Source organism: Amphiprion ocellaris, chromosome 8, assembly GCF_022539595.1.
Source record: "Amphiprion ocellaris isolate individual 3 ecotype Okinawa chromosome 8, ASM2253959v1, whole genome shotgun sequence".
Classification (NCBI taxonomy): Eukaryota; Metazoa; Chordata; class Actinopteri; family Pomacentridae; genus Amphiprion; species Amphiprion ocellaris.
In genome coordinates this window covers 27,238,769-27,263,927 of record NC_072773.1, presented here as the reverse complement: position 1 = coordinate 27,263,927, position 25,159 = coordinate 27,238,769, and the positions used below count along the sequence as shown (strand labels likewise).

General features: G+C 44.3%; 1 protein-coding gene across 4 annotated transcripts in view; it reads left to right on the top strand.

Annotated features, from left to right (window-relative positions):
- The first annotated feature begins 13,724 nt into the window (after positions 1-13,724).
- Positions 13,725-25,159, top strand: part of zbtb46 (zinc finger and BTB domain containing 46) — a 62,863-nt gene continuing 51,428 nt past the window's right edge. The window contains exon 1 of one of the 4 annotated variants that reach the window (XM_023278638.3): positions 13,725-14,036. The gene's annotated coding sequence lies outside the window, so the exon portion shown is untranslated. The remainder of the gene's footprint in view (positions 14,037-25,159) is intronic. The other 3 variants (XM_023278637.3, XM_055012898.1, XM_023278639.3) reach the window with 3 other exon arrangements.

The following is a 25,159-nucleotide window of genomic DNA, read 5'->3' as shown; positions in this document are numbered from 1 at the left end:
CGCCAACAATAGCCCTCACACCTCTCTGATAGTTCTCTCTGACGATCATCTTTCTGCTTCTGTATCCCTGACCCCACAGCGGCTAATTATACAGATAAGTTAACACGACTGTACGTAGGCATGTTGGTGCAGGTAGCGCTCGTGATACGGTCACACAACCACATCGAAAGACATTCTAAAGATCATGTCTGCGCTTAGCAACAGCTGAGTCACCGGAGAAAGATGTCGATGAGCTGATCCTCCAACTCTCTGCGTTACCAGAAGGGATGAGATGGTCTTGTTTTACGCGATTCAATGCTAAGAATAAAGCAATAAAAACAGCCAAACCGAAGATTCAACCAGTGCCCCAGTCTGATTTCTGTCTGACCATGCCTCTCTGCGCCGTACAGTATATCACACCTACAGTGCCCGCATTCCTACAATATTCCCATCAGTCATTATGCCGCACAAGAGGAGAATTCTGAAGATCTTCTGTGTCAGTGTGTATGCGAGTGGGCGTATATAAGCCTGTGGTCTGTGGAGGGACAGTGGAGATGTGTTGAAGAGTATGCCTGTGTGTGGGGAGCTGTGTGTATACATCGCGAATGTGAGCACAATGGTAGTGGTGTTTCTCTTTTTTTTTGCTGTTGTTGTTGGGTGGATGAGGGGTGGTGGGGGAGGATGGAGGGTGAGGTCTACTCCTCCAAAAGGGAGTGCTGTTCCCGTACGGGAGAGGAGGAGTGGGGTGGAGCGCATGGAGTGAGTGTATGTGGGAGAGTGAGTGTGGGGGCAGCTAGGCCATCTGGACTGTGAGGAGGCTGAAGAAAAGGGAGAGTGTGTGTGTGTGTGTGTGTGTGTGTGTGTGTGTGTGTGTGTGTGTGTGTGTGTGTGTGTGTGTGTGTGTGTGTGTGTGTGTGTGTGTGTGTGTGTGTGTGTGTGTGTGTGTGTGAAAGAAGAAGGAGGGAGTATGGACTAGAAGAGAGTAAGAAAGCGGGAGGTTGTACGAGAAAAGGATGGAGGTACACGAGGGAGTGTACGTTTGTACGGTACGACTCGGCTCCTTCGTTATGTATTAATTTCACTTGATAGAGACACAATGAGTGTGTGAATGTGAGTGTAGGCTGAGGAAAAGACATTTGTGTGTCAAAGCTTCCACATTCACTGAGTCAGTATTCCCCTAATGAGGAACTATACTAAAGAATACTGTGTAATATCAGTCTTTCAAAGCCATCTCACAACTTCTGCTATGCTCGTTGTTGTATTCCTAACATAAAATGACTTATAATGAAAGACATATCGAAGTCGCCGCATATCAACAGACATATCAACCCCAAGTAATGCGAAGAAGACGCTGCCTTCAAATACGAACGAAAGACTGAACGAGAAGACTGTTAGCATCATTGTTGACAGCGCAGGCAATTAACCGGTTTTATTGTTAGCTACTCATTTGACCTTTATGGGATTTGTTCTTCCTCATATATGTGTCTGCGCTCTTGTGAAACCATCAAAGAGCCCCCTCCTTACTAAGGTTAATTTTGTTGGACTGTTGTCAATAAAATATCAAGCTAATATAAACATTTTCCCATTGTATTTCTGCTTTAAGAAACACTATTGTTGCAAATACAGGGCCAAAAGTCAAAAAACTCAGGGCAACAAAAATGAATACACCTGTGGTCAGTGACATACAAGTTAGAAAACTTGTGATTTCAACTTAACTATATGAACACAGATATAAAATGACCTGTGAACACAAATGTTACCAGAGAATTTGAAGTTTTCGTAAAACAATATCCAGGAAGATAGGAAGATTCAGTTGAAACCTAGTTGCAGTAGTAATCTGGAGGTTTAGAGCAAGCCATAGAACTGTTGATCAGAGCCACAGTTGCCATCCTCCTAAAATAGCTTCCATGGACAGTGTGCCACTTTCACAACTAACTCTGAAAAACAGACGGGCAAGTGCTTCAGACTTGGCACAGGGGTTATTGAAGGAAATTGGAGTTTCTGTGACAGCTCAGACAGCGTGAAGGACGGTGCATAAAATCATCATGCATCGACCTCTATGGACAGCATCCAAGGGAAAAACATTGCTTGCTCTTCAATACAAAACTGCAACAGAAAACTTTGCTCAAGAAAAGAAGCTTTATGAACAGGGAGCACAATCTTTGATTAGAGGATAAATTTGCTCTGCTCAGAGGGGATCCAGCATGTTTGGCATGAACCTGACCGGGACGATGAATGCATAGTCCTGACAGTGAAGCATGGAGGTGGGAGTGTGATATGAGGCTGCATGAGTGAAAAAATGCATTGGGGAGATGGCACCATGGATGCCTGTGAATATACTAAAATGCTGGCTGACAAGATAACACCTAGTGTCCAGAATCTGAGCAGAAGAAGAATATTACAGCATGATAATGATCCAATGAACACTGCCAAAATCACACAAGAGTTTGTAAAGAAAAAATAGTGAAAATTATGACTTGGCCAAGTATGTCACCTGACTGGAATCCAATAGAACCCCTTTGGGATATTTTAAAGAATAAGACAGAGCAACACAACCTCTCCAGCAAAGAGCAGCTGAAAAAAAATGTCTTGAAAGAATGGCAGGGCATCTCTCCAGAAATGTGTAACATTGTTATCCTCTGTGCTGAGAAGGTTGTCAAATCAAAAATAAAGGTAGATGAGGGGCTTGTGCTTTTACATGGGAGCAACCTTACTGTTCAGCTTAGAAGTAATGTAAACATTGTAAGTCCACACAGTTATGCATTATTTGATATCATATCAGGGATATTGCAAAGGGGTGCATTCACTTCTGTCGTTTACTGTATGTTTGTCAGGATCTAGATGTAATTTAAAATGACACTGTTCTACTTTTTCTCAACCATTTCTGAGGTTTACTTTCACGTGTTTCAAAGCTGAGAAAACATGGCCGACGTTGTGAAACAATTGTTAAATTTACCAACTGTTCAACAAAAAATTGTCACTAAATCTAATGCAAGAAATCATGTTTCATTTTATTTCACACTTGATTTTTATTTCAGAGAGACACCAGTATAAAATGCAGCAAGAATCCCTAGTGAGAACCAAACAGTTGCACTGAATGGGGTCTTAAAGGGGATCTCCTCCATTTACACATCAAGGTGCGTTTACAGCTCTTGGGAGGTATTGCTGCATAAGTGTAGGGTATATATGCTGCAGTAAATGTGTAAATTGTGTAAAGTATTTTGTGGCTCCAGAGAGAGCTGCACGAAAAGAAAAAAATCTGATAAACTGCCTCCAGTGATGTCTCTTGACTCACTGAAGGGGCTGCAGTCTGAAAACTAAAAAAATCTCAGAAAGTAAGCTTAAGAGACCTCTGTAGCTGCTTGAGGCTAACTGCTAGAGGCTGAACCCAAAATCACACTCCGACCACCCAGATCTCTGACCAAACTGTCAGCAGTTGAGTTGCATTGTGGGTAATGTAGATACCAGGTTTTTGACAAGGAAGAAGAATGTGCTGAATAAGTGTTAATTCTGCTGCTGCATGAACTTATGTTTATCAATGTTGCAGGAGTGCAATGCTAAATCACTGGAGTGCTCTTAGAACAACCCTTCCAACCATTTTAATGCTTGCTGTTCAATTTTGGACAGTCATGTATCACCTAAACATTTTCAGTTGGTCGCATATGTGCCAGATAAACCACATTAAAATCTTACATTATTGTTTCCACAATTGAACATCAGTTGATGTGGTGCAGCAGTTTGAAATTAACACATTAAAAAAAAAGAACATCACACAAGGCTTTAGGTTAGTTCTGCCTGTCATCAACCACAAATAACACTTACGTCGCTTTTCTGTCTGCAAACTTTTACAAAACACAATGGGCCCTTTTCACAGCAGACATTTTAAGTTGTCATTAAGATTAATCACTATTTAAATGGTTTAATTGGTTACATTTTATCCAAGTATCCAAAGAAGCCATGACAGTAGGCCAACATGCACAACCCCAGGACCCATACACACATCTGCCATCTTTAATTTGGTGTTTTACACCTGTGCTTTTGTTACTGGAACATGTCAACATACACTGCCCAGTCAAAAAAAAGTTGCACTCTCTGTATTCTCTATATTTTGTTGGATTGCCTTTAGCTTTGAGTGTGCTATTCATTCACTGTGGCATCGTTTCAATAAGCTTCTGCAATGTCAGTTTATTTATTTCTGTCCAGAGATGCATTCATTTTTCACCAAGATCTTGTATTGATGATGGGAGAGTCAGACCGTTGCACAAAGTCTTCTCCAGAACATCCCAAAAATTCTCAATGGGGCTGAGGTCTGGACTCTGTGGAGGCCAATCCATGTGTGAAAATGACGTCTCACCACTCATTCTCAGTGTGAGCCCCATGAATCCTAGCATTGTCATCTTGGAATATGCCCATGCCATCAGAGAAGAAAAACTCAATTGCATGGAAAGAGCTGGTCATTCAGTACATTCAGGTAGTCAGCTGACCTCATTCTTTGGGAACATAATGTAGATGAACTTAGACCTGACCAACCCCAGATCATAACTCTAACCCCCACAGGCTTGTAGGCACTAGCCATGATGAGTTCATCACTTCATCTGCCTCTCTTCTTACCCTGATGCGCCCATCATGTTGGAACAGGGTAAATCTGGACTCATCAGACCACATTTGTTCCTCAAAGATGATGGTTCATCACTATCCTTCAGGTTGTAATGATGCATTGGATGGTTCTTAACCTGATTTTAGTAGTTTCAGAAATCTCCTTTGTTGTTTTCTTTGCTTGATGCAGGTCAATAATTTCGCCCTTCTGAGACACAATAACATCCTTTGCCACACAGGATATGTCTTCCAACATGGCTGTTTAAGAAATGAGAAGCTATTCACTGCATCAGTTAGGGTTAAATAAGTTGTTGTCGACTGAAACATATTCATCACTGCAGGATGTTATCCACTGGAAGGCTCTCACCTATTTTGCGAATTAAATCCAGGTGGCAACTTTTTTTTTTTTGGCCAAGCAGTGTATCTTCCTTGCAAAGACCTGTGGACATGGCCAGATTACTCTGCCAAGGAGTCTCAGTCAATCCTCTATTTCTGTTACTTTCTGTACAGTTTGTAAAGTTTTGTGTGGTGGAACAAAGATTTGCAGTGTGATTTCTCCAAGGGACAACTCTAGATTTTAGCAGTTGGAATCTCTTCAAGACAAAGCCACAGGATTAGATAATACACCTGAAATCAATATTGTTACTGTAGTACTTTAGCATTCTCAAATTTTCACTTAAACTGGCACAAACTAGTCATCGCTGCAAATCTAGAGCTTTTAGGATCTTAGAGTTGCTTATGCGGCCTCAAGGCAGTAGTCTGCTTAACGTAGTTGATAATCCATCCTGAACAGCAACATTTTACGACTACTCATCTTCTAGTTACTCACCACATATTAGGCTGCACTGTGGCATTCTTAGAGTCTCTCAACAATAAAAGATTTCTCTATGAATCGAGTTTGGTTTAAAGTGCTCAGAGTGGAAAATCCGAGCATCTCTAATGTTATCCGGCCGGATAGGTGATGTGCATAAGACGCTAAATGTCAGTGAGATATGAGAATAAGCGCAGATGAGGCAGATGAGAGTATCAAGGTGAATTCAGGCTCTGAGCTTACGGTGTGCAGTGGTGTTTATGTGCTTGGTTGGGAGAACAACAATAAAATAAAAAAATGGCCTCCCTACTGTCCTTGGATGGCCAGCTGACCCGCCCATCCCCTCTGACCCTCACTCTCACTCCTCTCCCTCCTCACATCATCTCCCTTCCCCCCGTCTTCTGGTCACATCAATATCACCTCCTCCCTTATCCGAACCTCCCACAAGACCTCACCCTTCCCCTCCCCTGCCTCGAGCTCCTCGGGTCCTCCTGGCAGAAGGGGTCAGCGCGGGTCAGGAGCTCGTGACTCCCTCATTCATGCTATTTCCTCTCCCTACCAAACCCCACTCTCGTTCTGTCGCAGCTCCATCCATCTTTCTCCTCCTTCCCTCCATCTCTCTGTCCTCTGTGCAGACACTCACCCTTCCAGTCTCATTATTTGACCCACTTTTTCTCCCTTCGTCTCTACCCCTCTTTCAGTTTTCTCTGCTCCTTGTGTGGCTCAAGCTGTTCTTGGATGGCATATTGATTGGGGTTTCTATTCACCTTCACTCACATCCTCTTTCCCTCCCTCTCTCTCTCTCTATTCCTTTTGTTCCCCAGTGTACTGTAATGCTCAAACCTCTTTGATCTGTGTGTTTGTGTCTGACTGTCTACTGCTTTCCTAAATGTCTCCATTTACTGTAAGCTCTACCACCACGCTGCGCTCAATTTCTCTCTCACTGTCCAGCACACACACATACATGCGCTCACACACACACACACACACATAAACACAAACACACACACACGTAAATACACAATGTCAGGTTGATGTTGGAAAAAATTCTGCTGTGCCTCAGATGTATAACAAAATAGGACTGTGCGCCTCACATTTTATACACTTGTCTGGTCTACTTGTCTTTTTTTTCATTGCTGTGTGCGTGCAAGTGTGTGTGTGTGTGTGTCTGTGTGCTTTACACATAAACCCACATTTCTCCCAGCATGTTAACCATGAGTCTTGTGTGGGGCTTGGTTTTCCCAAAGGCCAATCAGTGTTAAATCATCTTTTAAAAAAAAAAAATTACCACACAACTCAAAACCTGAGGTACTTTAGGGGATTTACATACAAACAGGTGCGTACACACACACAAACATACACACTCACACATGCACACGCACAGTGCACGTATACTCACAGAGCAAATACAAACACGGCCGAGGGGAGGGGCTGTGTTTTACCCCCACGTAGCTGAAGGCAGAGGAGATGAGGTACAGAAAAAAAAATTAGAAACCAAATTAGAGGAACTGGTCAGGCGAGGAGAAGAGGCAGAGAGGAGTTGGAGGAGGGGAGGGATGGAGGGGAGAGGGTTGAAGGAAAGGAGGGAGAGGACAAACAGAGCCAGTGACCTGAGGAGGGAGTGTCTGAGAACCTAACCAGCATGCATCAACAAGAAGGCTGCTGAGAGGACGGAAACGCGAGTTAAAACAGTGAGAGCAGCTCACGGAGAAAAAGACCAAGAGCACAATGTCGAGCGTGTTTGTGTTTGTTGGCGTGAGTCGTCTTTGTGCGGCCGTCGCCCTTTGACCCTCCTATTGTCCGTGCGTGTGTCCATTCTTAGGTGGCAGCCCTAAATGATCCCGACAAAAGCCCCTCTTGCGCCCATCACCCCCTGGCCCCCGAATGCTAAACCCCTCCAACACATGACATCATCACCCCCTCACACCTCAGTGAAAAAGCACACATACACCTGACAGCAAGATAGGGTTTTTTTTTAAAACTCACACAGCACACCACGACCCCTGTCTCCCGCTTCAGAGGAAACCATCTCCTGACTGGTGCATCCCACGCCTTCCCAGTAAGCGTCTTCTTATGGAAAGAGTGTAAAGAAAAGTCAGCAGGGTGGGGCTGCAGAAACGCACTTTATCATATTTTAATCCTGATTCTTAGCCTCTTCCTGCTTGTCAGTGCAGCATCTAATTGTCACACCTAGATGTGTGCAAAACTGCAAAGGCGTAATGCGTGATGAATATCCCCCACACAAAATAAACCCTTTCCTTGGTGTGAAGACAGTCAAACTGGGATACTTACACATTACTACCACCTACAACCGTGACCTCCGCCCCCATCCTCTTCTAACTCTTCCCCATTCTCCCGCTCTCATCCTTTCTGCTGCTTCTTCTCCCTTTCTGTCTCCCTGTCTTCTATTGCCTCATCTCTTTCTCTTGTTGGTGTAAGTAAGCAGCTTAAACACCTACAGGGTGTGACATCGGGGCCCCACGCGCCTCCAAATGCAGTCAGTGCGGGCGGGTGAAGGCAGCGCTGAAAAGGAGAGCGTTTCATCCGTCTATTCTCTCCTCCCTGCTCTGCCTGGCATCAACGGCGCGAGTATGGTAAAGGCAAAGCCAAGGCTGTCCCCTCACATTAGCCGGGGCTCAGCCAGACAAGCCGTCATCCCCCTCCTCACCACCACCTCCACCAGCAGCACAAGACTGTCCTCCACTGCTCATCTTAACACCCCCCCCCCCCCCCCCTTTGTCTCTCTCTCATCCTCTTTCCTCCTCTCCTCCGCTCAGCTCAGCTCTGCCATGGGCACCGGTCCCCAATCTCCAAGGTGATTATGACAAAAACGAACGACCCCCCAAGAGACGGGGCCAGCAGAGATAAGAGAGAAAGAAGAGGATGGCAGAGGGAGAGAACGAGGAGGAGGAAGGGATTGGAGATGGATGATGTAACAGAGAATTTTGGCTGTGCGTTAGGATTTGGGTTGAGAATTTCAGAACCAGCACTTCATATCAGTCCGAATCTAAAACTGGATCTCTCTGTCAAAGTGAATAAGTACTTATTTTTATACCACAACTTAGTGCAACCTGGGTGTACTTTAATTGATGTGAGTACTTACAACTTGCTACTTTACACTTCTGTTTCACTAGATGTCAGAGGAAAGTGCTGCACTTTTTACTCCAGGATGTAGTTAAAGATTTCACAAATTATACGGTGCACTAGTAGAGATGAAACTACCCAACAGTACGTTATATATACATTATATAATGAGTACGTTTTCCTGTAAGATAGATAGATGTTGCATATGGTGCATGATTATATAGATAGACAGCATAAATAAGATCCTGGCTCTCCCATAAGGGTCAAAGATAATTTGTTGTGGTGTGGAATGGGGTCGTGACCCTGCATGGTCAGTGGGGTCAAATCAAACAGCGCCATCGAGCTCAAGAAGGTCATTAAAGAGACAGAGAGTCCTGATGGGGAGAAGCTGACCGGGGGATGCTGTTAACCCCTTCCCCTGCCTCCCTGCTGAAACGAGCGAAAGCAATGAGAAAGGAAATGTAGTGGAGGAGAAGAGATGAGAGGTCATATTATTGTAGCATAGCAACCCAGGTTTCAGTGTGGGTTGAGGCAAGCAATAATATATAATATTGCTGAGAGGTTAGACAGCTTAGAAGAACCTTTCAAGATGGATGTGGAAAGAGAGGTGCACTTTCTGCACAGAGGAGGGGGAGGGAAGGTAGGAGAGGGGGGTGGGGGAGAGCAGAGACGGAAGAAAAAAATAGCCCAATCCTCCCATCTCCATTCACTCCCCCCTTCTTCTCTCTCCCTCTCTGATACTATGTTAGTTTCCCTATCTCTATCTTTCTTTCCCTCCCTCTCCCTCCGCTCTGTGCATCATTAAAACAAGCAGAGTAGTGTTCAGAGCGTGGGGCTGAACTGAGACGGTGACCTCCACAATAAGAAGATGTTCTTGCTTCGGGGAAGAGAAGGTCGTTTTGTACTCCTCTCTCTCTCTCTCTCTCTCTCACTCAATGTTTTTTTTTCTCCTACTACTTCCAATGGAGTAAATGAGATTTAGAGGGGGTAGGATAGTGGAGGAAGGGATCAAGAGGGTAGACATGCAGACGGAGGAAGACGAAGATAGCAAGATGCAGAGGGAGAGAGGGCAGTTTAATGTAGGATTCATAACACAGAGAACTAGAATATGTTAAACAGGAAAGATCTGGATTCCCCTAAAGTAAAGTGGCTAGCAGGGCTATAGAGCGAGTCAGCCAGAGGCATGAAACGCCTGAATATGAGTCTGCCTATTTTTCATTTGGGAGGAAGATCACTCCTGCCCTGAACTGGGGAAAATGAATGTTTTGTCCACACATGCCGATGGACACGGTGAGGCCAGCCAGGATTGGTTCTTATCAAAGAACACCATGACCTGAGGGCTGATGAGCGCGCTATCTGCAGCCTCATCCACAGGCGTCTTTTCATCATATACATACAATAGACGTAAAGGCCTGCCACTGTTGGGAGGACAGGAAGTCCTATGGGTGACACAAGGACAGGCGGTGGTGTGAGCAGCTCCTGTGCTCCTACCCTCCACCCCCCAACCGCTACACATTGCCTTCACACAGGAACAAAATGTGTGGGCAGCGAGCACAAACACATTCTCTGTGTCCTCCAGATGATTTTACATCCTGTAAATCCAATAACCTCGATTCATTCTGCTTTTCCCAGTGTCATTCCTCATTGTAATTCATTCATTTACACTTTCTTTGAGAAATCTGCCTTTTCTTCGGATTCCTTTCCTCTGTTATTAATGCCATCCTTTCTTCCTTTCCTCCTGGTCCCTTAATTCCGTTCCTTCCCCTCCTCCTTCCTACCACCTATGGACTGGGTTACCATACTCTTAATTTGCTCTTTCTCTCCGAGGGAGGACTCTTTATAAAAGCCTTGTCGTTTCCCAATACTGATTTGAGTATCACTAAGCTGCACCTTCACACATATTGTTGTCTCACACCTTGTGCCAAATATTCCTTTGTAAAGCCTTCCCCCATCCCCTGCCTGCACCTGGTAGAGATAGTGTTCTTTCAGCCGCAGGCTGTGCCTTCTATACAAGCAGGGCTAGGATGGCACAAGCAGCACACAGCTGTTCCCCTTGGTAAATTGATAGTGAAGGGTAGTGGATGGGGCTTTGAAAGCACCTTGTGCTATTTTTATGACAGTTGTAGATTTTTTTGCTGTTTAATTCAATGTGACCAATTACACGGCTGCGTTCCACAGTAGGAGCGAAGGAGGAGGGGGCTGGTAAAGCAAATTAATGCTTGACTTCAAAAAGTTTTCCTAAAGTGCGTTTACCGTCTTCATCCTTTTGTCGCAGTTCAAATGCAAGTCGTCATAAAAGGACCTGGTCTCACTTCCTGTACTGAGAGAAGACATGTGCCTTTCTGTTCTCATGTGTCTCTGAGTACCACCTTCTCCATGGCCTCAGTGACAAACTTTCAAAATGAAAACAGCACGCTTACTTTCATTATTCAAAAGTCAAAGTTAGGTGGCTGGAGGCAGAATACAGTGAAAGACTGACTGTCCCTTAGGATAAGCAGCATTTCTGAGCCTGATACACTGACCCCCCTCCGTAAAGCAAATACACACACACAAGCCCACAACACACCCATCACCTTATGTTTCAAGGACGCTCTGTGAATGTAAGTACCAAACACACACTCACACACACACTCACACCCAGGCTAAAAACCAGTGTAATACAAAAATCCCCCTTTTCCCCCACAGCACTCCTGTCTCTCCTGAGTGGATTGCCATGATGAGTGTTCCTGGGACTGAATACATGTGTAAGTGGCCTAATGATGCCTAAACCCATGCATGAGCACAAAGAAGGGGAGAGGGGGAGGCAGCGGGGGAGGGGTGGGGTTGAGGAGGTAGCATAAGGAGACTCTGGGGTCATACTTGTCGTGTCAGGCGGATTGGAAGGCCACATTGGCGTGAGCGAGCAGAGCTTTGAGTAAAGCAGCTTGTTTCAGGCAGGGATTGTGATTTGTTTGCAGACCATAGTTGGAGAGAGTGTGTGTGTGTGTGTGTGTGTGTGTGTGTGTGTGTGTGTGAGAGAGAGAGAGAGAGAGAGATCTGCGTCTGGGCATTACAGACCTACAGCCTTAATCCACATGGCCTGACATTCTCGTTTTCCGGCCCTCGGCAGCCAACTACCCAGACTGATGGAGGCACGGATCTACCCCCTGCTGTTTGAGGTCGCACATCACTCTCTACACACACACACACACACACACACACACACACACACACACGTTCTTAGCTGTGCCACTTGCTCTCTTCCCCATAAATTTTTCCCACTTCCTCAAACCTACAACGATTCCTGGTCACAGATGATATATTCTTATTTCCTAAGAAACAGGCCCAGCCACAGTTCCTCATTACTACAGACACGCACACACAGAGTTCACTGTACGCACTGACACACAAACCCACTCTCACTCGTGCTGTAGACATTATAGTTTTTGATAACAATAGTTAAGAATAGGCAAGTTCTCCATTTTATGAAAAAAATTAATTTAGGACGCTTCTGCAGCAACTGACAGCAGAGTCGGCTTGTTTGTTGCGTCAACATGCAGTATTTGCAATTGTGGCAAGTAACACCACTTTCGGAATTCACAATTTTGAATATTTGTACTTTACTTAAGCGTAACCAGTTCATGTTACATCGACTCAATCTCTGAGACAACTGTACTCCTCTGAACTAGCGGCTCCCAAACTTTATGACTGCAAAAAACCCCATCGTCATGAGTTTTCCCATCCGTAATGCCTATATAACAAATATCTATACAGTTAGAATACGAGGAAAAGAATCTGTTCTGTTTGGCAGAGCTCTGCAATATAAAATACCACATAAAGCAGAGGTTGTGGTAATGGAGAGAGTTGTGATAATCATGAGATTACCAGCGAACAGTGATAAGTTCTAGTGTCTGAGCTTTTCAACTGAGAAAGTGGATGTTAGTCGTTGTGTATTTGTGAATGAGCTGGTCACTGTAAAGCAAACTGCAAACAAAAATCAGTGCCAATCAGCCAATAGTGGAAGTCCAGTGTGCTGCCTGAACTAATGCTGTGCTTCATTAATGATCCCATGGCCGCTCAATTTTTTTTTTTTTTTTTTGGCCGCTCAATTTTATCTCGAGACACTTTGGAGGTGCCTGACCCCTAAGTTGGCAACCGCTGCGCTAAAGAACGATATAAAAATATATATTTATATATGTTGGGAAATAGATAAAGTAGACCTAAGTTCAGCAGCTAGAAGAGTCAAATGATGCTCCTACATTGTTGCATTAACAATCTAAGGTGATGTGTCATACTTTTACATATAAATCATAGGACTATTCCTCAGCACTTAGGTCTAGCACTCTTACTTCTTTGCCTTCTTAATGCAGTAGGTTTACTTGTTACTGAATATTTTACTGGTATTTTCACCTAAGTAAAAAGCTCCTAATGGTCTGAGTACTTCTTCCATCTCTGAGTATTTCATCAATTATCTCTATGCTGATTTTAATCTCATGGGATCAGTTCTGTACTATTGCCTATATATAGGAAGAACTATATATTGCAATACATGTACTAGCTGATTTGGTATAGCACAAAACTTCCCCCCTCCTCTGTTGTCTGGCACAAGCGTCTGACGTTTATCACCTCATGCTAATTTCCCCCCATAACTTAAAAAAAACAACAACGTATAACAAGAAAAATCCATCATGCGCGAACAAGGGAGAGGTCAGACTGAGGTGGAATTACCCCAGACTTTTTGCCAAAAAAACTATGCTTGCAGGCTGCACATCACATGGTTGTGATAGGTGTTTTCCAGCCAAACAGCGTCAAAGTGTTAAAAAAAAAAAAAAAAAAAAAATCTTTTCAAAAATGTGACTGACTGGTGTTTTCTTGTTGTTGCCACAAGAGGGGGTAAGTTACAGTAATCCCCTGGTCATTATTGAGCCCTATGGCAACAGACGCACAAGACAGAAGCCCCACAGACTCATGACAACCCCACTGCTGACATCATAAAGCAGATTACTATTAGTGATATTATAAGTATTGCTGTTATTATTAATAATAATAAATGATATGTTTTGGGTGTTTCTGATAAGACTCATCTTAGATCAGATGGATATAAGCTCCGTGTGGGTTCATGTTGTCTCATTTCCTGACTCTGCCCAGAAAAGAGAGACAGAGAGAGAGAGACAGAGAGAGAGAGAGACAGAGGGGAGATACGGGGACACGGAGAGAGAGAGAGAGAGAGAGAGAGAGAGAGCGTGTAGGGGGGAGAATGAGATAGAGAGAGACGGTGAGAGAGGAAGAGAGAGAGAGATAGACATGCACAGAGGAGGAGGAGGAGGGGGAGGCTCCTGATACGAAGACACGGAAAAGCAGGGGAGGGAAAGAGAGAAAGAAAAAAAAGGGGGCTGGTGGAGGAAGAGGAGCGGGGAGTTTGGAGAAAAAAAAACGGGGAATAACACTTTACAGAAAGCACACAGAGGAGAGGAAGGACAGTACCCGGCGCTTTGGACGTCCCCTCCTTTCTTCTCTCGGGCTGTCACAGCGGATTGGACTCCGAAGGACCGACACCGCGTCCAGCCCAGACCCCATGGGGTAACAGGTATGTCTGACTTCCTCATATTACTAGTTAAAGCCCTTCCAGCGTGCGTTCAGCCCCGCTTTCCTCCACCTCCTGCTAACAGGTTTGCGCTTTTCCACCCCTCATTCAGGCGCCACGCATATCGCAACACATTTCCACGGCTTTGTACCATGTCAACAATTAGTTGTGTGTGTTTCTTTCTGCCTCACGGAGCGTCCACAGCTGATAGTTTGGTGGGCGCACAGGTTTGGAGACATGACACAATGCAACTCTTCGCGATCGCGGTAGTGTTTCTCGGGAAAGCTACTAATGTGAAGGCCTGTCTGTCCGTCTTCTGGCTTAAAAAAAAAAAAAGAATATTCCGGTCCATTGGCATCATGTTAGCCACGGCATGAGCGTATTTTGACAGCAACATAACCGACCGAGTGAGCAGGCGACAGTCTGAAAGTACGCCTACCTGTTCCATACGTGACAGCCAGCTGTCTATTGCGCTTGTTGATATTTGGAGAAGCTGTCATTCTTTGCCGGGATACGCACATTGTACATTTCTACACGTTATGTAGCGGATTAGAGAACACAGACAGACAAAAAAAAAAGAATTCATATCTACTTTTATGATGTGTCTGAACATGTGTTTTGACGTATTTCCAAAGTGGACCAAATGGCTACTGAGAAATACTTTCAAATTATATGTTGTTAACAGCGCGCAAGGAGAAAACCCAGTGTGCGTAATTGTCTCCAAACAAATCCAGTGTGCGTAAATGTTATTTTTGAATGAATGTCATCCTCGAATTTCTGTAGCTGGTACTTTTTTTGTTATAAAAAAAAAAAAAAAAAAAAAAAACCTCCTCGGGTGAACGTGACACTCGCAGACACATGCATCATTCTCTGCTGGGTTTCCAATCAGCTGATCGAGTTTGATGAAACAGCGGATTCGGGTGAAATTCGCGAAAGTTTTGAGCAGCGTGACAGCCTATTGCCACATTGGTCGGGGAAGGGAAGGTGGCGGTGGAGAGGAGGGGGGCAGAAATTGTCATGCACACATATCGTGCCACAGAAAAACACGGGGTGATGATCCGTGCAACCGTCTGGAGGGGATTCAAAATGAAAGCGCTCAGAGAGACTGGAAGACGAGGGCTTAAACCCTCCTCCTTCTCCCCTCGATTAACCTCCAAAAGGGGGATTTCTCCAGCTGGAAATTTCTGCTGCGTCAACACCCAACCCTTGAGTACCAGACAAGACACAGAGAGAGGGAGAGGTGGTGGTGGTGGTGGTGGTGGGGATTTTGTTTGCAGATGGTGCTCTCGGGTATTTTTTTTTTGTTGTAATTGTTGATCATCTGATCCGTGTTGAGAGTTGAAAAGAGTGGCGTCAAGTGCTTTTTTCTGTTTATTGGCGACTGGAGCTGAAAGCGTCTCTCCCTCGCTGCTTCTCAGTCTGTCTCCTGTGCTGTGTGGATGTGTCTGCTGTCTGTCTGCCCTCTCAAACCGGTCAGTTCCGTCTTCCTCCATTTTCTGCCATGCTTACCATGTGAGAGGGGAGGGGGGAAATAACCCCACTTCATCCACGCTCTGTGAGGACGGCAATGCACGCCTGGCTGTCGTGCACCTCCAGTAGCTACAGCCAGGTGAGCGCTAATGACTTGTGACAGACATCTTTACCTGATCGTCAGCTTCTGTGCACTGGGGGTTCCAAACTTTTTACATAGTAGTGTGAGACAAAAACTCAGCAGATTCTAGTGTAAGTGTACATCACAGGTTTATGTACATTAGGTGAATCCAGTCCTACACTACAAATGCAAATTCATGGCAAGTCATGAGAACACGTGACTACTAACACTAATTTAAAGCTAATGAAACAAAGGTGAGCCTCAGACACCTTCATATATATTCAGTGTGTGTGTGTGTATTATATATATATATATATATATGTATATATATATATGCAAAGGGTCAAAAGTTTGGGGTCACTTAGAAATGTTGATATTTTTGGAAGAAATGCATTTTTTTCAATGAAGATAACCCTAAATGATTTAGAAATCCAGTCTAGACATTGTTAATGTGGTAAATGACTATTCTAGCTGGAAATGGCTGCTTTTTAATGGAATATCTGCATAGGGGTACAGAGGAACATTTCCACTAACCATCACTCCTGTGATCTAATGCCACATTACGTTGTTGAAAGGCTAACTGATGATTAGAAAACACTTGGGCAATTATGTTACAGCATGAATAAAAGTGTGAGCTTTCATGGAAAACATGAAATTGCCTGTGTGACCCCAAACTTTTGAACAGTAGTGTGCGTGTATATATATAAATGAATGAATGAATGAAATGACTACAAACTTCACATTTTTAAAAGTTTTTTTAAGTGCTCCTTCCCGCCTCACGGCTGCAACTCCATACAGCCGGCTAGATCTAGGCCTTTTCCTCTCTTTGACAGCGACTAACTGGATCTCTGGGATTAAGAGACCATCAAGCCATTTTCCCAAATTGTCTTAGGCCTCCCTGGATTTGTCTGGTTGTTTTGTCCTTCCAACTACTGAGTTAAGGTTTGGCACTTGATATGATAAACCCTCCACAGTCTTTTATTCAGTAATACAATCACTGCACCGTGTGTGTGTGTGTGTGTGTGTGTGTGTGTGTGTGTGTGTGTGTGTGTGTGTGTGTGTGTGTGTGTGTGTGTGTGTGTGTGTGTGTGTGTGTGTGCGTGCACGTGTCCATTTCGACACAGTTTGTGCAATGAGGAGAAAGCTCAGTTATTCGACTGTAATGCTCAAGCATCATGGCATTTCAATAAATAAATTAATTCGCCATCCACACTGTCACCTAAGTATCTCCCAGAATGCTTTGTATTTTGTAGGTTTCCCCCTGCTTTAGCACTGAGGTTGCTTCCCTAAGGTGGGGCTGTGTAGTGTAATCACTGCAAGAACACTGGACTTCAGTGTGTGTGTGTGTGTGTGTGTGTGTGTGTGTGTGTGTGTGTGTGTGTGTGTGTGTGTGTGTGTGTGTGTCTGCACCTCCATCTGTGTGTTCCACGGGGAAAATATAATACAGACCAAGACAACAGCTACAAGGATGAGTGGAGGAGGAGTGTAGGCGAGATCGACCAAAAGATGGAAAAAATATTAGCAGCGCGTGTGCTTGTGGGATTGATGAGCAGGATTTCAAGCACTTTCCACTTGCACTATCTCTCATGAATGGGCCTTTTGGAGTTGATTAAACAAGATAAGTGAGTTGAATTTACTTTTCTGGCTTTTTCTTGGTTCAAGCTGCTGTTTGTGGAAGGTGGTTCCACTGAATATTAGCCACTCGCCCGGCTGCAGAGTTTGGATGTTTGTGGGGAAACAGCAAAGGTGTGGCAGGGTGAGAAAACGAGACGGAGGGGGCTTGGTTTTGGTGGCAGTCAGGTTTGAAGCTCGACACTTGCCTCTTTGCTGTGTGTGTGTGTGTGTGTGTGTGTGTGTGTGTGTGTGTGTGTGTGTGTGTGTGTGTGTGTGTGTGTGTGTGTGTGTGTGTGTGTGTGTGTGTGTGTGGATGTGTGGATGTGTGTGAGTGTAAGCCTGCAGCTGTGTAGGTGGTGCTCAGTGCTCCCATGCAGGTTGTGGGCTGAATTGTGTGGTAGCAGGTTATTCGGCTCTAGCTGTGCAAACCCCAGGGATGCAACATACTACACCAACACAGCAGCATGCATGCGTGTGTTTGTGTAGACAACATGACAATAATCTGTACTGTAAGTTTGTCTCTTTTACTGCACAATTTCCCAAAACAGAGAGGGCAAATCCTCCATAAAGACACATTTGTTCCCCGTTAGCCACATTGTGCTCCATTCATCTCTCCGTCTCTGTCTCTCTCTGCCAGTTTTCTCATCCTGATCGCCCCTCAGAGCTCACTTGTTAATGGGAACACCTGTTTGGCTAACAAACTGCAAAATGAACCATTTACACTCGTGTACATATCTTACACGACACCCCGAGTCTCTCTGGAGTTTTCTGACAACTCAGTTTTCTATCTGTTACACATCATTCTCACATCTATTTCATTTTGAGACACGCATTAACCCCCAGCTCTGAAGTTCCATCCCCCATCCCCTAATAACTCCCAAGGCCCTTTAGCTTAGCTGCTTCTATAGCTCATTGTGCAGCGCTGAATACAGGTGTTCCTAATCCCCACAGGGTTACACGGATGCTGTGGGGGATGTGTGTGTGTGTGTGTTTGTAACAGCTGGCTTCCCTATCCACCTGTCTAACATGCCCATCCTCCCTCCCCCCAGCAGAGAGAACAGGTGAGTTTAAGCCATCCTCACCCCCAGACCACACACACATAGAGAAATACTCTCCACCACCCCACTTGTCTTTTCACATAGATGTTAATATTTCATAGCCGTGTGCATGTGTGTGTGTGTGTGTGTGTGTGTGTGTGTGTGTGTGTGTGTGTGTGTGTGTGTGTGTGTGTGTGTGTGTGTGTGTGTGTGTGTGTGTGCACGCAGGCATCCACCTACGATTGGATGTCAATGAAAACAATAATCTCCCTTGTTCTTTTCTTTTGTTCTCTTGTCCCTGCATTTCAAATTGGAGGGTAATTTACAATTTCAATGGACAAGTAAGAATCAAAAGTCCTGAAGTAAGAAGAAAAATTGTAATTTGATTTCGTTGTTGGAATTAAATGCAAGTCACTTTTTAAAAAGTGAGACACTTTCTGACCGGTTGTTTGATATTGCAAAAGACCTTGTGGGTCACACATTCCTGAGAAAGCAGATGAGGGATTTCACTTTGTGTACTTTCACCAGGGTGTGTTTTTCTTTTTATTTAGGAATGCAGAGTAAACTGGCTCTTTCTAACCGTCATCACACAATGCTTATCTGCATCATGGAAAATTTTCTGGAATTTACAGAATATAAAAAAACAAAACTAAACATCAGTTATCAATTGCATCAATGCGCACAGTCCGGACCAGCCTTTAAAACTAATCAGCCAGCCTTCTTGTGTGTTTTTTTTTTTTTCCTCCTGCTAAACGCACTCCTAATTGTTGGTTTAATATTCTGTATGTTTTCACTTGTTCTGATGCTGTCAAAACAAATTGCAGTAAGTGAAATGATGATGGGGCTTGTTTTAAATGTCAGGTAATGCAAGCCAGCTAGATAACATGCACATATTATTTTTTCAATTAGCCTTCTGTCCGTTGTTAATGAAAAAACAAAGGAAGACATATAAATCATATATATATATATATATATATATATATATATATATATATCTCATAGAAATTTTGCTGTAAATATTGTATTTCTTCTTCCAGAGGAGAAAATATTTGTCTATGCACTGTGTGCATTGCGTGCTGATCTCTTTTTTATTCAAACTGTTCTATTTGCTGTTGTTCCACTGTAAATTTCCCCGCTGTGGGATCAATAAAGGTTTAATCTATCTATCTATCTATCTATCTATCTATCTATCTATCTATCTATCTATCTATCTATCTATCTATCTATCTATCTATCTATCTATCTATCTATCTATCTATCTGTCTATCTATGCTTCCTTATCCCTTCAGCTCCATTATTGATGTTGTATGTGTGAAGCAGTTACTAACAACGTCCTTCATATTTCCAAAGCTTTATGTTTTTAATTAACTCCAATGATTTTTAAGCTATGAATCACTGGGGTTTTAGAATTCTTACTACTTTCTGACGGAAAGTGTTATATGTCTGCAGGAGCTGTGTTGTTAAAGTTAAAAATCTTTTTGTCTTTTTGAAAGATCACATTAAATTGCACAAGACCACCTTCTGAAACCTGAGCCACTGATAACAGCACTCTCTAGTAATGAGCTGACATGGGACTGATTATTGTTGTTGACTTGATTTGCATTCTTTTACTAGAATATTTCGTATTCCCAAATATTTCGTATTCCCAAATTATTCCCTTATTTCTAAATCTTTTTCAAGTTGTTTCGCGTCCTTGAATGGCTCCAGTTGTCGCTTTATTTCGTTCCGCGTTGTCGACGTGCTGGTTGGGACTCCTTAATGTAACATAATTACCTATCATGGCAGGACTGGTAAACCAGCGGGAAAGAGCTGTCTACACAAGCACGCACACTAACTTGAAATACTCCATCGACAAGATAGTTGGCGTCCTCAGCTCTCCACTTTGCAGAAAGGTCACCATCTTTTTAGTCAAATTTATATAAGCTATTAAGAACTTGAAGGTTTTTGGCTTGGAAAAACCTCTTTGTTGGAGTCTGGGTTTTGCAGACTGCTGAAAGCCTCGTATAAGTACGTGGTTGTTAGTTGTTATTTTCCCAGTGAAAGAGTTTGTCTTTTATACACACAGTGTGAGCATTTGATGAGAAATTGAGCGGCTTTGAGCAAATACATCTTTAGAAACAGTCAACTAGCCTCGGGCTCTGGCTGGTGAGAGATTTCCATATCAAAGCTCAGGTGAGAGAACGAGACAGGGGAGGCAGAGAGAGGAAGGAAAAGAGGGAACGTGAAGGAGAGCGAGTGGGGGGGAGGAGGAGGAGGAGGAGGAGGGCTGGGGGTGGCGGCGAGGGGGGCGATGAAACAGACATCCACTCCAAAAGAGCTCTAGCCCTTGTTATTCTGTCGCTTTTTTGTGCAGCACAGTTTAGTCTGTGTGTGTCAGTGCTGTCTGTCTCAATCTAAACTCCTACATAAAAAAAACACACAGAGGAAAGGTTGGAAAGACTCAAATACAAACCAGCACCTTTCTCTACTCGAATACCACACAAACACTGCCTTTACAACCTTATGTTGACTGGCGCTGACCGCAGAAACACTGTGTGGAACAGAGAACGGTTCTCTCCCACTAATACTGCATAACATCTGACCTGTAAGCTTCTGCCAATATTGGGATCCCTGTTTAATATTATTACCGAAGCATAAAACCATCATTTTCCCTGGAACTATTTCTCTTCTTTAGCTATAAGTATCAGACCCGACCCCATGGAATTCATGGCGACACTCTAATTAATGGATAGACTTTTCATTTGACGCTTTCAAAGATGTGTGTGTGCCTGCATGCGTGTGTGTGTGTGTGTGTGTGTGTGTGTGTGTGTGTGTGTGTGCGCGTGTTTCTGACGAACATTATTCTGCTTTGTAGAGTTTTGTAATCCAGCCATGGACTCAGGCTAGAGTGCTAAAGTGCTGCTAACAAGGCCTGTTTAACATTCTCTCCCCTGCTCAACATACAATTATTCCACTTCGCTGCCATTAACATGTACAGTAGAACTGGGCTTTTAATTGGCCTGATATGACTAATGCCAGATCAACTTGGATTTGCTAATTAGTTTTTGCTTTAAAAGTGCCATCAGGACATGAAATATTCATTGATGTGAGGTGGAGCGAGGACTGTGGGTGGTATTAGTGGGATATTAGTGGTATAGGCAGGCTGCTCGAATGTGCTGGGAGAAGAGATTGAACCTACATTGGCCTGTTGTGGTCGGTTATTCATACTTTGGGTGAGGTGTTAGTTTTTCGTCATAATTTTAGACACCCACACGCACACAAAGGGACACACATTCATCCCGCTCACGCACACACCACCTCCTTTCTCAGCATCGCAAGGCCACCTCTTCTTCTTCTTCTTCTTCTTCTTCTTCTTCTTCTTCTTCTCCTCCTCCTCTTCCAGCCCCCACCTCTTTCCTCTCGTTCTCTCACCTCTCCTCCCCCCCTCCACCATCCGTGCCCTTCTCCCCCCCTTCCCATTATTTCATCTGCCGTTTTTTCTCCCCCTCGCCTTCTCATCTCGCACCCTTTTTCTCTCCTCACCTTTCTTTTACGTTCCTTCACTTCACCCTAAGCCTCCCCTCATCCTCCCCGTGCCCTCTGCTCTCTCCCAGCTGCATCTCACTCGCTTTTTTCCTCCTCCTCCTCCTCTTCATCCTCTCCCTCTGCTGCCTCCTCCACCTTCTCCTTTTCTTTTTTCCCTCCCACTTCTTAATCTTCCACCTCTCCTCCTCCTCCACCCCCTCTTCTGCTGTAAGTGGGCCAGGTGCCTCATGTGGCCTCCCCTACTCCATTTCTCATTTTTACCCTTCCTCTCCTCCTTTTCTCATTTTTACCCTCTCCCTGTTCCCTTTCTCATTTTTATCCTTCCCCCCCGACCCGAGCTCATATTTATACATCCCGTTAATGCAACAGTTTTCTCCTAAAAAAATAAAAATAAAAAAAAAAAAAATCACAAAAATGAGTTTGAATAAGTTTCCTGTAAGGTTAGAAGGGGTTACTTTGATTCCGAAAGGTTTTATGAAGGCTTTTTTCACTGCTAAAAATGGATCCTTTGTGTATTATTATGTGAACTTTATAAATCGGCGAGGAAAGTGGAGCTCTGTCATAGTTGCTGGACATTTTATGAGCTCTTCTGTGTCGGCAGAGTTCCCTTTATGAACAGGAGAGGTGAAGCTGATCCAATATGCGAACAGAAGTGAGTAGCTTCGCATCCCTTTTTCGGTGGCAAAAAGGGGCAAATCTCCTGCTTCGGCCCCCTCGCTAGTCTGTCTAGCGTTGCGTTCACACACACCGAAACATACGTGGAAGTGTCATCGTTGCTGTCTTTTTGTTCTCCTCTTGCTCTATAAATGCATACGGTGAGCTGGCAATGCGTTTTTTCACCTCAACTCGTCCTCTCTATTCTCTTTTTTTCCCCCTACTCTTCCTCTTTTCACTCATTGTCATTCTGTCTGCCTTTGTCTCTGCCTGGCTCTTTCCCCTGCCCTCTTCTTTTTACTACTCTCTTTTTTCACCCCCGCACCTCTATCTCCCTCTCCCTCTCTCCCCCTGGTCCTGTCTTCTATCTCACCCCCCACACTCACCCTCTTGGTTGTTTTGGTGTGTGCGATGGTGTGTCACCAAGGGGGTGGTGGTTGATTGGTGGCTGGTGGTTTGGACGGACACCTGATACTGGCACTGCCTCACAATGTGGGAATGTGTGACTTCTTCAAAATGAGGTTTCCGAGCTAGATGTTGTCCTTAGCGATGGCGAGTGCCACCATCATCAGAGTTTACACAGTGGTCCTTTTGTCTCTCTCTCTCATTGTGTCTCTTATGTCTGGCTATGCCACTTCTGTGCACGAATTTGCAGTTCTTTCTATTGCTGTCGGAGGGATGGTGGTGGAGGGGGAAAAAAAGCAGCAAAGCCTCCAAAAAGCCTGCGAGCTATGGCAGCCGTTCATGTTAGTCAACAGGTGACAGTCAAACGTCAAAGCGCATTCAAGTAAACACTCCCTGACAGAAAAGACAGACAGCTAAGGGGAAGGAGGAAGAGAGAGGGGATGACAGAAGAGGGATTCTCAGGACAGAAGTGAGGATCCAGGTGAGGCGTTTTGTCTGATCGGACCTGACTCTTTGTCAGTCACGGAGGACACGACGGCCTCGAGCCACACCATGCAAATATCCCTTTAAAAAGTCACTTGGTTTTAAGCAATTACATTTCAGCAAAAGAAACTCCTCCTTGACCTTAAATCTGCTTTACATTGTCGGTGGATTTAGAAGACATAGCATGAAATTACAGCTGTTTTCCCCCCATGCACCGCCAATGACAGCACGGAAACAAAGAAAACAAAGAGCCTCAATAATTTTTGCATCTTCACTGACTACTAGGAGAATTTAGTCCAGCAGAAGGGCTGCAGCCAGTTTGCTGAAACTGTTGAAACGATCACTGAGGGGGTAGACCCTCGGTATCGACGTCCGTATTGACGAACACCTGTAGTGATATACTATGCTGTATATTGAGCTCCTAAGTCTTGTGGTTAAAATTGAGTGTCCTCCACGTCTAGTTCTCCAGAAGTCCACTAAGCAAGGCTACGGCAGATGAGAAAACCCACCGAGGCTGTACAAACATCGATCTGGAGCTGCACTGCTTGTGTATTCTGTTCTTCTTTCTGCAGCTTTAGTGCTACTTTTCCTCCATCGCTATTGCTTTTTCTTATTTGCCCCCCCATTCCTCCTCGTCCTCTCCTCCTTCTCCTCTTGCATCTCCTGCCTCCCTCCCTCTTTCTTACCCTTCACTGTCTCTTTTCTGACTCCAAAACGCGAGTCTCTCTATATTTAGATGCTCTTCTCCTCTCTCCTTGATTCCTCTCCCTTTATCTCACCTCCCTTTTTTTTTTTTTCCTAACCGTTGAAGGACAGATTCGCAAAAGCGCTCCAAGATTCATCAGTGTTGTATAGTAGCTGCCTTTTGATCAGCTTGATGACTGACAACACAGCCTCGGGCTATTATATACAAATGTGTTTTTATAAACGCTTCTCTATCTATATGTAAATCACTGTGCTGCTCAGTTATTTGTTGCGCGGTAGGTTGTTGCGGGAACGTTAGTTAGTTATAAGTGAATGATATACGTGAAGGGCTAAGTTAATGCAGTAAAATAATGTTTTCCGTGTTTTGTGTGTGTGCTCTGGAGTGTTTGTGAATTAGATTAGCCGGGAGTAAAGTCTCTCTTAATATTTGCTCAGTGGGGATGCAGGGTGTGCCTGTTGAACTTGTGAGTACACACTTAAGCTGCGGCTTTTTTTGCTCCCCACTTTGCATGAGCTCATTGTAAGCCGCGGCCCAGTGTGGATTTGAGAAAGATGCCTCTGTTTGCTGTCTGACAGAGCGACAGTCACACCAAGTTACCCTTGCACACACAGACACACTCTCTGGACACCCGCCTCGGCACCAGATAGCGACTGGCCACCAGCAGTGAGTCACCATCATTCACTTGCACATTCAGAAACCACACATTTTAACAAACAACAATTAGCTTTCAGTCGTCAGACATTTCAGACATCTATTTCCCTTTAAGACTGCTACGGTTGTACTATGTGATTTGGGTATTTTTCTAACATATAGTGCCTTTTGTTTCATTTCCTTCATAGACTTGTCGTATGTGTTTATGGTTGTGTGCGTGAACGTGTGTTGGTGTCTGAGACCTTTCGGAGCTGGTGGCTGCAGTGACTGTTTTAACAGCTCAGGAACAGGCTGCTTGTGTTCTTTGTGATACAGTCATGTACAGTCGTGTCTAGCTGAGTCGTGACAGGTTGCTTTTTGCTGTGACAGGTTTTGTGTTAAGACCTATGAGAGGGTCTGGACAACACACACACACGCACTCACACACACACACACACACACACACACATACACATCGAGT